The 12,502-nt window shown below is 41.0% G+C and overlaps 1 protein-coding gene across 5 annotated transcripts in view; it reads left to right on the top strand.

The window, feature by feature from the left end:
• The window catches only part of Maf (MAF bZIP transcription factor), a 32,014-nt gene that overhangs the window by 5,639 nt on the left and 13,873 nt on the right, over positions 1–12,502 (top strand). The window contains exons 3-4 of one of the 5 annotated variants that reach the window (XR_006634632.1): positions 7,656–7,716; positions 8,570–8,970. The exons of 1 other annotated variant lie outside the window; for it this stretch is intronic. The gene's annotated coding sequence lies outside the window, so the exon portion shown is untranslated. Of the gene's footprint in view, positions 1–392; positions 523–5,179; positions 5,198–7,655; positions 7,717–8,569; positions 8,971–12,502 lie in introns of those variants that run through there. 3 more of the 5 variants (XM_045140926.1, XM_045140921.1, XR_006634630.1) reach the window with 3 other exon arrangements.

The raw sequence follows: 12,502 nt of genomic DNA, 5'->3' as shown, positions 1-12,502 counted from the left end.
TCCTCTTTAAAGAAAAACCATTGTGTTGGAAAAGAAGGCTATCAAATGTATAACTTCCATACTAATTAACAACCATGACTCTTGTCTGAGGGTCTTATAGATAGAAGAACCATAAGAAAAGCCCCCTGTGTTTTGCCTTGTATAATGCATGCAACCAAACAGGTGTAATTGCTTGCAACCTGGAACATTAGTTTTAAAAATCTACTGAAATTATAATATGTATGTATATATGTGATCATATATACATATGTAAACTTTACCCAAAGTTGATAGCTAACATTTTTAAAGCATGTATATGTGTTTTCCCCATTCTTAACAGTAAAATTTTCATTTTTTCATTGTTTTTCTGGGAGATAATTCTGTTAATTTTTTTGACTCCTCTCCCCAAACAGATATGGCTGGCAGTCGCTTTGGCAGAATGGGCACCCTGTTTTTTCGCCAGGCACTAGATATTAGTGCTGTCATTTATCAGTCAGAACTTTAAATGAAAAGCACATGTGATAAAATACAAAGATAGTTCGACGCATTTGCTGTGTACATTTGTTCCCCTCATCCTTTTCTGCTCCTGGAGACACAAAAGTCTTTTTCTGAGCTTTTTGCACATTTCATGTTTCCAAATCACACAGTATTTTTTACAATGAATCCAACATAGTAATGTGTTGATATTAAATAGGTTCGAACCTCTGCCCAGCAGATAAATCTGTGATGTAGACATTTCCTCACCGCTGTGGCCACCTCCCACACAAACTACTCCAATGGGAACTATTGAACTCATCATTCTAACACGCCATGCTGTCCTCCATTAAACCCTCACCCCAGTCAGTTGTATTCAGTAACATCAATTCTAGTTTCTTCTGTTCTTAAATATGACCTCCCTTTGCCAACCCACTGGCTTTATTGCTAAAAGCATGGACAGAGTGCAAAATGGTGGCAGCCCTCACCCGCAGGGCACACAGCTATCTCTAGCCACATTCCCAGTGTTTCCTGATGGAAATGAGTATATTTGCCCATGACACATTTCAACGCTCCTCAGTTTAGTGCTTCCCTGGGCTTTCACTGACCTTGCTCTGTTTGGGTTGAGACACACTTATTTCCATATCCATGCATTCTTGCCTTGAGACAAAAAATACTCCTGCAGCATAGCAAGGCAACCAACATATTTAAAAGTCTGATTGCCACCTGAGTATCTCTACTCCTGTGGCCTACTAGTAGTTAATGCCTAACTCAGACAGGACTGATGATGAAAATACATACCCAGTGAGTGACAAACCTTCAGCGCTGATCACGGTGCCAGGGAAGCTCACGCTTCAGTTCCAGGGCCTGAGATCTTAACACAAACTCTCACTTCATGGGAGGAAGTCAGCATTACCAGGTTTTCAGTGCTGGTTTACCTGACTTCCCACTGTGATGGACTTTAATTTGATTTAATAATAATAATAATAATAATTTAGCCCCTTTCTTGGGGAAAGTTTCCTTCTTTTGGTTTGTTATTTTTGGTTGTAGGGGCTTTTTAAAGGGAGCTTCTTGAAGTCAAATGCTATGATTCTTACCTCTCTCCATTCTTCTTCAAGAGGCTAAGTGAATAATAAGTAGTCTGTGTGCCTTCCATGAAAACCCCACAGTTGGTTTTTGCTCTTAGCCTATCCTCAACCTCGGAGATGTCTCAAGTCCAGGAAAGAAAGTAGCCACAGGGGATGGGGAGTAGTCCAGGGTTCTACCACTAGAATCAGGACTGGTGTTTGCATGTTTCCTCAGACATCTTCCCATGACACAGCTTTTCTTACCTTTAATATAACACTTCAAAATGCAGACGTCAAAAAAAAGGGGGAATTTTCTCCAAGCATCTCTCCTCCCCATCTCCTGAACAGACTCAGCTCTGGCTGACAATTTTTCTCTAGCAAGGAATAGGAGACAGAGTGATAAACTTTCAGTCTCCCAGGATGTGTTGTTGGTTGCTGGGGCAAGAAAAAGTACAGTACTACTGCAAACTTGGGGCATCCTAACCTTTAGGAAAAAATAAACAAAACAACAATAATAATAGCAAAAGTCAAATTTCTCTGCACCATACCTTGTTCCCTGCACCATCTGTAGGTGTTGAGAGAGGAGAACTTTGAAGGCAAGAGGCCACAGGAATGAATAACCACATTCAATTTCATCTGCTTAGTGACCAGAGTCATAGTCACTGTAGATGAAAGCCAAGGGGCTCTTAAAAAATACATAGAGAGGTTTGCTCTTCAACTTCAAAAACAACTTCAGGGCCCAAGCTGAAATGGAGGGTTTTGAGAAAATCATTTGTATATTAATCTGACATTTATTCACTTATCAGTTGGTGATTTGAAATGGTAGCATTTGGATCAGTCAGATAATGATACCCCAATGATACCCTAGTGATACCCCAGTGATAGCCCAATATTTATATGGTCACTGCACTAGGTTTTATGACATCATGACAGGTTTTTGTTGAAATTTGAAAGCATGTGTGTGTGTGTGTGTGTGTGTGTGTGTGTGTGTGTAGGTCTTCATAGGCCTGCAAGGTTGAGGTCACTCATATCAACAGCACACAGAAATCAGATGTTTATATGAATCTGCATCAGACTTGGACCAGTTTAAGAAACTCTCTAGACACATTTTCCACAGGGAGGCTATGATGGAAATGCACAGTTCTTTACTCCAATCAGAGCACGCATCTACTGAGCTCCTCTTAGTGGGTCCAACACAATTCATTTCCTTTCTCTTTCTTTTGTTAAGTAATAATTTCCCCCTATAATTAGGACTTTGGGTTGCAAAATCTTATATTCTTTTCTGCATACGTTCATCTTGGGTCTTTAGTTACCATCAGAAAGGGCACTAATGAGGACGACAGCATGAGGGAGGGGTGCTTGCCTGGTTTGGGAGAGGAGAAGAAAGATTGCTGAGGGCTCAGTTCTTACCCACCCACCATTCTAAATGTTCCCATTCCACCCTTGCATGTTTCCAAGCTAAGCTTCCACAGATAGGCTTTTCCTCCTGGTTGGTTGGTTCTTGGACTTAGAGAAGAGAAGAAACCACTACTACACTTTTGTACCATTAGGCAGTAAGGAAGAAAGTCTTCAATGAGGACAGTTGTCAAGGACACATGTGGCTTGCAATCAAATCAAGTACACAGCTGTCCTGTTTTTGCAACCAATGCTTGCCTTGGATCTCTGTGTGGTGTCCACCTCTGAGGCGATAGAAGTGGGTTCCTGACATACTGTGGGGGATTGGGCAGAAGAAATGCAGACCTTAGGCTCGGCCAGGTCAATTTTCAAGAATGATTCAGAAAGCAGAGGAAGGGATCCTGGCAATGGCTGGGGAAAGTATTACTAACAAAGGCCTGTGACCTCCAATTGCCTGGGGTCATCTCAGGTCATTCTAAGGATACCCTCCTCTCCTTCGGAAGGATTAGATCTGATTATATGCGGACTAATAAAGTGTTGTCAGGCCCCAATTGAACTCCCCACAGATTGGTAAAAATAATGAAGCCCTTAGCACCAAGGTTTGGGCCCCTTACTATCTGCTCCCTGTCGCACTCAATCTCTCTCTACTACCTACCTGCGCAGTCTCCTCCCATGCAGGGTCACACAGGTTCATTAGGGGGCTCCAGGCGGCGCTGCCCTCTAGCCAGAAACCCCAGCAGTCTCCTGGCCCAGTTTATGTGCAAAGGCAAGGGTGGGGAGACATCTGGGTTGCCTTAGGGACATGCACCAGAAGGTATGGGCGCCTCCCGGGAGTGGAGAGAAGAGCAGCTAGAGGCCCTTCCCCCAATATCAGCATGCAGTCCAGACCCACTCAACACTCACTTGCCCCAAGCCTTTTACACATATTCTATCTGCCCTGCAAGCCCAGTCCCATAGAGGGTCCCATTTTGCAGCAAAAGCTGACAGGAAATACGGTGGACTTCCTAAGGGGCTTCTAGAACTAGTGCAAAGCTGGTGTGAACTGGCTGGAGCCGGAGTGGCTGACGTGGCGAGGGAGTAGGAGAAGGCAGCAACTTAGAAGTCTTGCAGTACTGGCTGAAAGTCCAGGCTTAAAGCAGAGGCCCAGGAGACAGAGCTCTAGGGAACCTTGTCAGGTCTCTGAGTTATCTAATATGCACACCGGCGCCACCTGGGGGCGCCAGTGGAGGCCACACCCAGCAAGTCCCTGGGCCCTGCGCCCATCCGGCGCCAGCGCCCCTGCGGGGAGCTCGGATCTGTTGTGAAGTTTGTCTGAAGTTGCGCCTTAAGGACGACTGTGGCCTGAGTGGGCCTCCCAGGCCATCAAATGACCCGCGGTGCTCCGCTGCAGGACCAGTGCTGGAAGGACTGAGCAGGACGCAACCCAAAAGCCTCTGCTGCCGGTTCACCTGGAACCCCATCCAAGCCTAGCGCCTCCCCGTCCAACCGTCTGTAAATAACATCATCTGCTTCAGATCATTGGCTGATTTTTACTCATTAATTTCCCGTCCCATTTTTCAGATTTTTTTTTTAACCTTTCCTGCTTTGGCTTTGATTAGGAGAAGAAAAAGAAGGGGGGGAAATAGAAAGAGGGAAGAAAGAAACCCAGATAGCCTGTTTTAAAATCTCTGTAGAAAACACCCAAAAGGTTTGGGGCTGTCCATGGTCTCTAGTCTAATGAACATTACAAAACAAAGCCAGCCAAAAAAACTTATTATGAGTTCTCCAACTGTGTTACTTCGCATTCCCGGATTTAACACAATTCGAGAACAAGCTCAGACTTTCAGAAACTCTCCACAGTACAAACTTTCAAAGGACTAATTTCAGGGAAACTCTCTTCTAAAAATTATTTATTTATTTATTTTTGCCTAGGCTGCCTTGCCCAAAGGCCCCCTCCCTTGTGTGTCGGGAGGTGGCAGGGGCTTCCTTAGGCAGTCTCACTGCAGCTTCACAAAGAGAAGTTGCCTCCTAGTGTTTTTCACTGTGGAGATGAATATGTTGAGACAGAAACTGACAGTTTCTGTTCCCAGATAGTTTTACACTGTCATATTTTTAAAAAAAATAATCTTTGATAAAACAGAAACAAACAAACAAAAAAAACCCCCTGCATGTAATCATGTTGAGATTGACACTATGCAAAGGTGATAGATATCGTGTTTTCCATTTTTAGGCAATTAAATATATTCTGGCCTCTGTCAGTTTTTTTATTTATTTTCTCCTTTAAGTGACACATTGCAGTGAGAACACCACTAAAATATAGGACTGCAGTTGCTACTTCATGAGTTTAAGCTGATCATAAGGGCAGAGTTTCTTGTCTACTTGGCTTTTTAGGTAAGTAGAAGAGCTAGGCCTGAATCATTTTGTAGACTGGTCCACCCATATAAAAAGACAGGTAACATTTATTCCCTCTTCCAGAATTTCTGTGACTAAGGCCAGTGTGGGACAGCAACTGACAACTTGTGACATGTTTTCAGGGACCACCTTCAACGTTTTAATTCATCACACAGTGAAGGTATTGAGCCCTCTTGAAATATTGCTTAGATATATCAGCACATACTCTTGTGCTATTAAAATAAAAACCTCTTCAGTGGTTAGTGTAAGAGTATCTGCTGTCAGACATCTGGCTTAGATTACACCATCATGGTCCAGACCCAAAAATCTTCTCTCTCACTCCTATTTGAGACCCCTGGCCCTCACCCCTCCCCTGTGACTGGTGTGGGCAAAGGTAGCGAGAACAAGGAAACCGCAATGGCTTTTGGACCCTGTTCAGGTGTGCAAACAATATCCTCCCTGCTTCGACTTCTGAAAGTAAAAGCCTGAATAAAGGATGGGTTCCCCAGGTAGCCAGAGAGTAGAGGTCATCTTGAGGAAAATGACACCAATGATCTAAAAAGGACATCTACTTTATGAGATTTCAGGCAACATGCCAAACATTGCATTTAATGAGGCTGATGCGTTTTCTCCAAAAATAACGGAGACTATCAATGACCAGGAAGGAAAGGGGGGGGGCACATTTTGCAAAACCTACATCCAATTATTGCTTTGTAATATTTTTCTAAAATTGAAAAATGCCTCACAAGTATATGATCTCATGTAAATCTTCCTTGCCAAAGCTTCACATATGTTTGTAACACCCCCAAAAGAATGAGAAGATTCTTCCCACAATCTCTTTGGTTTTACACTCCGTTTACTCACACCACTATGAAATCTGTTGTTCCTAGAGCTATTTTTTTTTTTTTTCAAATTTTCTAATCTGGGGAGTTTTTATTTTTAGTGTTTTGAGACAGTAACTATTTGAACTTCAGGCAGAGAACAATGCATATAACCAGTATGCTCTCAAGTTTTGTAATTTTATAATTTCAATATGCTTTTGTTTCTTTTCTACTCTTTTTCCTGTAGAATAATATATTTGGCAGGAGATGAATATTTGAAGATCAGAAGTTTGTACAATAAGGTGTTAAAGGTATTTCTAATAGGAGATGTGAAGGAAGGCACCTAATGTATTTCAGACATCCCCGGCAGACACAAGGGTACAAATTCATTTATCCAAGCATATAGGCATAGTGGTACTATTTAGATAAAGAGCATTTGAAAGAAGTAGGGAGTTATACTGAGTGACAATTTAAGTGAAGGAAGATTATGTGTTCAGTTACAGCAGCCCACAGAATTCAGCATGTGAATGAACAGTCTATTTGTTCCCACCAATTGTAAGGTAATCCAAATAGAAGTGTAGAAGATTAAAGAAAAATAACTGAATATCCTTGCTGGAAAAAAATTAGATTGACTTACTAGTTTATTGCAGTTATTGTACACAGATTTCCCATAACTGTGTTGAATTTTTTAAATTAGATTTTAAATATATTTTGACAGTCTGAACTGCTATGTGTGACTAACTATAGGAAGAAATGACAGGTCTGCTTTGTTATTAAATGCCTGTCTGGAAAATATTGGGCTCTGTACAGTAAATGATTATTATTTTGCCACTCGTATTAGTACAGCTAGTAGTAATAAGGGTTTTGTGAGCGATAGTAAGGTAAGTACTTTGAATTGCTGTGCTTTCTTATTTACTCTGAAGCATAAATGTCTTTTTATTTAAGCAAGCTCATTTTCATATTATCGTTCTGAGTACTCCCAGCTACTCATTTAAACAGAGAAGGAATTAATAAATAAAGGGGTGTTATCTGAATGGCTTTACTTGCTAAGACAACATTTACAGCGCCAGCAAAATAGATCACAGCAATGGAGAGGGGGTAAATATGGAAGAAAATTTGTTATGGCAAATGGCTGCAAAGCTGGGCAGCAGTTCCTCCAAGGGATAGGCATTGGGGGAACACTAAAGATACCCATCAGAAATGTTTAAGATTCTCCCTGTATTAACCCCAAATCTCTTGATTCCCTGTGACTTGAGGACAGTTTCAATGCTTGATCTGGACATCCAGGCCAATGGTTTGTGGCTACTTCAGCCTCAGTCACAGTTAAGAGAAAGCACCTTTGTACTGCCGGCAATTTCCCTCTGTGCAGACCCCTCCTCTGGCTCAGTGGAGCTGAGGCCACCCAGCAAAAGCAAGTGGGACCAGATCCTCTTTCTTGTAGTCTATCCCTTGTCATAGATAGTTAAGGTGCCTTGAACATATTGTCCTTCAAACACCCTTCCTGGTTATTAATTACCCTTTGTTTATTTTAATATATCTACTGAATCAGGTATCCAAGGGAATCTTCTACATCAGTGATGTGAGAGATGCAGTTGCCCGAAGTCAAACAGGTACCCCTTGATTTTGGATTTGCATGTGCTTGTCTGAATGAGTTTGCCATGAGAGGGAAAGCAAGCCAGCAACTCTGCTAATTCGTCTGGTGTGAAAAGTTCCTGTTTTCAGTCTTTTTAGTATTTGGGTGATAGCAATGGTGATAGGTGGTGCTGCAGAAGTGTGACCCAAGCAATCTGTGCAAGCACCAGCATGCATTTGTGTTCTACACTGACTTTGCAACATAGATGTCTGTCTCAGATGAGCCATTAATGCAATCGGAATAGATCCTAGCTCTTCAGCTCCATCCCACACAATGCTGTTTGTGCTGGAAAATGTACTCTTTCTACTGGAGTTTCAGAAAATTTTGATGCATTTGAGCAACTGGCATCTCTTCTTTATTGGAGTCATGTCCGCCAGACTTTGTAAGAATTCCAAATTTACAGTTGCTTATAATTTAGTGTATACTAACTCTTGGAAAATTAATATTCTTTTATAGCACAATATGCCATTCCTTCTACATCCAAAATGTGGCAATGGAACTGCCCTCCACTTCAGTGGAAGGCAGAAGGGGAGAGAGGAGAGAAAAGTGGGAGGCCGAAATCTGATTTTCATCTACAACAAAAATAAAACTGAGCTATTTAAATGAGTTTTCTACTACAAGTATCCCAGTGTGAATGTAATTATGAACCCACTTCATCTGGAGAGCTAGACCAACATTCTTGCAGCAATAAGGATTTAGTGTCATGGTTTTATATACTCTTACCTCTCATTGGCTAATGGAACAAAGTTTGATTTTTTTTTTCATTAAAAATTTTGCTTGCTGAGAAATTTGCATGAAATGCTTCTCTTCTTTCTTCTTCTGGTTTCTAGCAAAACTGAGGGGGGCAAAAGTCACACTGTCAAAATTGCTGCTCTTTGCAAAGAAGGCACTTGAAGGATCCGGTGAATAAGAGCTTGGAAAAAAACAGAATCCACCTTTTCCCTTTATTCAAAAGTAGTATCTGATTACTTACTGCTCCATGCTGCTGTGAGGAGAGTCCCATTCTGAATAACTGGACTGTGAATACATAATATAGTTTCTCTGCTAACCTTATACAAAACTCACGTCTTCTGTGGGAATTCTCATATGTAGATTTTTAACTCAATGTGTAAACCTTTGGGTTGAGATTGTATGTTCGCGTGTGCATGCAGTTGCAATACTTTACTTCTCTGTCTTTTTAATTGTTATTTGAAAACCACCTATTAAATATGGTGATGTAGGACCATTGGCAGACTATGTGACATTGAATCCATCCATTTTGAGCAAAGAGTTAATGAACTCTAAAAGCAAGGTTCACACTTGGTCCTGACCCCCTGGAAATATTTCATATAAGGTTACTGGTGGGAGAGAAATCAAATTTCAGCTGTGGACATGATTGACAGGTAAGAGCAAGGAATAGAAAGGCATTTGGTCAGATAGGGAGTTTGGGAAGGAGGTGGACAATTCTGTGAAGTTCCTCGGTGATATTAGATATTACAAGCTGATATATGAAAAGCTCAATAGCTAGTACACCTGGGAGAGTTACTTAAGTTTATTTTTAGAAAGTCGCTTTGGTTAAGGGACTCTGGTAGTGTAAGCCCAAATAAGGTGAACTAGTAGGGTTTTATTTTTTCTTTATTCTTTCTTGCTAATTTCATCCATATACAACTTACTGACTTATTTCTAGAAGTTTGTTCCTAAGTTCAGTTCTGAAAAATTAAATCCAAAACAGTTGGGGAGTCATTTAATTACCTTTCATTTACTCTCAGAAACATAGTCTAGATATAAGATGGTTTGTGGACGTATTACAAAATATTCATCCTGAGTGGTATTGTTACAAAGGTTAAACTGTCTGTTTCTGTGCACCCCTTGACCTTGACTAGCATTTTCCATTACATGTTATAGCCCCACAAATGCAAATTCACACAGATGCGCTGTTTGTACAGGCTGTGATTCTTGTCAAGGAAGACCATCTAATCCTCACACACAGCTTGCCTCTCTTTCTGCCAATCTTGCTGTTTGCCTGTACTTGTTCCATGGCATCACTGGAAGAGGCACGACTATCTCTATGGAAACAAATGACGATATTGCTTGACCCTCAAGCCCTCGAGGCTTTGAGGCTATATCAAAGTTTGAGTTGTACTAAAGAGATAACCTAATGACACGTGATTTGCATCAGCGTGTAAAGAGGGCTTTCCTTCCAAAATGTTTTTGATTCTTATGCACTGAAACTTGGACTGGGAAAAAGTGGCGATGGATTGTAGTCAGCTCATGTCCATGTTCTTCCCAGTTCGGATATTCTTGACATTGGCTCAGACCTGGATGCAACTGAATATTTCTGAGCTGCCTTGGGGTAGAACATATGGGACACATACACAGGGGAAAGCCTATAGGTGGCTCCTGTCACTCATAGGAGAAGCTGATGAAATTTGTAGAAACAGGATCTCTTTCATACATTCCTACCCATTTTCTCCCCTAGCCTTATAAAGGCTATAAGACTGACATAGTTTTCCCTGGCTTTACTTGTGGCATGTAAATGACTTCAAACAGTTGTCAAGTGTAACAAAGGTGTCCCCCTAATTTATGATTTGGGGTAACACTAAACCACGAGACAAAACCAACCAAAGTCTTTAGAGATCTTGTTTCTGTTATGCTTATTGGTCTTTCCATATTGCTCATAGCCATCCAGAGAGAAAATGCAAGTGTGGGTTCCTGATTGCCAGCATCTGTTTGGGTGCATGTGACCTGTTTAGTTCAAAGACAAAGATGATCTCTTGGGTGTCCTTTGAAGAAATCACTGGAAAGTTTTAACCCATGTTTCCATGAAAAGGACATGTGAAACCACGCTGCAAGTTCAGATTTAAGTCCAAGTGATTGGTCTCAACCCTGTCCTCAGTGAACGCTTCTTAGGGTTTCTAAACAATGAGCCTTTAGAATCAGTCCTCTACCTCGCAAGACAAGAAGAATGCTGTCTTGCTTACACATTCGGGGACCATTCTAGTGAATTTTTCCATGGGTATCTTTCAAGCATATTATACAAAAAAGTATCCTTTGACACAGAAAATTGTGAAATAAAATAATCAAATAAAATCATTTAAAGTGATTTTAAATAATATTTTAAGTGTTTAAATGTTTCATTGTCCATATTCAACTCAATTGTTTTTGTTGTTGCTGTTTGTTTATTTAAACTCTTCCCTAATCATGACCATAAACCCCTACCAAAGTGCTGATTTAATTAATTAATTAATAATTAATTACAGCAGACTAACTGGCCTCATAAAGCCATCAGAATGTGTATTATTTTCCTTCAACCCTGTGATACTACTCAAAAGGCTGTCTTAAAGAAAGGAACATTATTCATTTAGTGGGGGGGAGGGCAGAAATTTCTGCACAGTACACAGCCTTCATTCCTTAAAGCAAAACGATGCTTCTGTAAAGAGCCTTCGTTGTAAAAGCTCACATCTAGTCACCTGCCAAAAGCTCAGATTTACTGCACCATTCCTTGCCAATGTTGAAACTCCCTTCACCTGCCACTTTCTCAGTCTTTCATTTCCTCCCTCCAGAAATGACTGTCATGGTTTGTGTTTACATCTTTTTTCTTTTTCCTGGCACCTAATGAAATTATCAGCAATCAGTGATCTAAGCGCCAGGCTTGAGGCCTTTTATTTGTTAGTTTTTACTTTCTATTGTAATATTTGGAAAATGCTAGGACAAGGGGAGCTGGGATGGGGGTGATATTCATTGTGCCTCTCTTTCCAGGGTTCTCAGGAATGTAATACAGCTATTAGCACTTACGTCCTTTCAGATGGCACTAATGCCAAACAGGGAAAAGGACAGTAGCCAGTTCAGGTGCTTTGTGGGGAAAGCAAACCAGCAATGGGATTTACAGGTATTGTCAACAGAGTGAAGGTAACCACTGCACAGGGACTCAGGTGTAAGCCTCTGGAATATATTAACACCTTATTAACAATGCAAGGGTGCATTCTGTAACATAATCAGTGAATTAACAATGGCAGTCCAGAAAGAGGGGCAAGGTGCATTTTGTTGGCAGGATTTTGTTTTCCGCATTCTCCTTGGCAAGCAGCTTCTAATAATGTGGTTATTCACATGCAGCACCTGACAATTTTGTCTCCCTCATCATCGTCAGTCATCCCAGCCTATTGAAAAGCACAGCAAGTTCATTTGCTGGCAGGTAGGCTGTGGAGGTGAGAATTGAATTGATCTCCAATGCTCCAAGAAATTGACCCTGAGGTCATCTTCCTTTAAATTGGGTTCTACACACAAAGTTTCTTTCCTTCTTCCTAGGCCCCTGCTTGTTCCTGGCGGTTGAATTGAGTTAGGGGTAGAAATTATTTAAAGGGTTTCTAAGGCACCGGGGTGGACTGCTTCTCGGGATCTTTAATCAGAATAGAGACCTTTTGTTATGGATGGGAGTTAATTAAAGGGCTGGTGTCTATGCTGCTGTGATGTTCCTCTGGTTTGTTTTTATCTTGAGATGAGGCTCGTTCTTGATGTACAGGAAGGAGTCAAAGCTGGTGTGAAGTTTCTTACTGGGATAAACATTTTGAATAGAACAGAATATTCTGTTTACTTTTGTTACATCTCTCTCCTTCCTTTCTTCCATCTATCCTTTTCTTCTTTCCTACCCCATCTTTTCCCTTTGTCTTTCTCTTTCAAATAGGTTGATTAGGATCCTTTGAAAACAATTTTAAGGGACGTGCTGTACAACTCATATAGTGTGGAATTACAAACTGCACTTTAGAAGGCATGCAAACTCACTGGAC

Source organism: Jaculus jaculus, chromosome 1, assembly GCF_020740685.1.
Source record: "Jaculus jaculus isolate mJacJac1 chromosome 1, mJacJac1.mat.Y.cur, whole genome shotgun sequence".
NCBI lineage: Eukaryota > Metazoa > Chordata > Mammalia > Rodentia > Dipodidae > Jaculus > Jaculus jaculus.
This window is presented reverse-complemented; position numbering and strand designations above follow the sequence as displayed.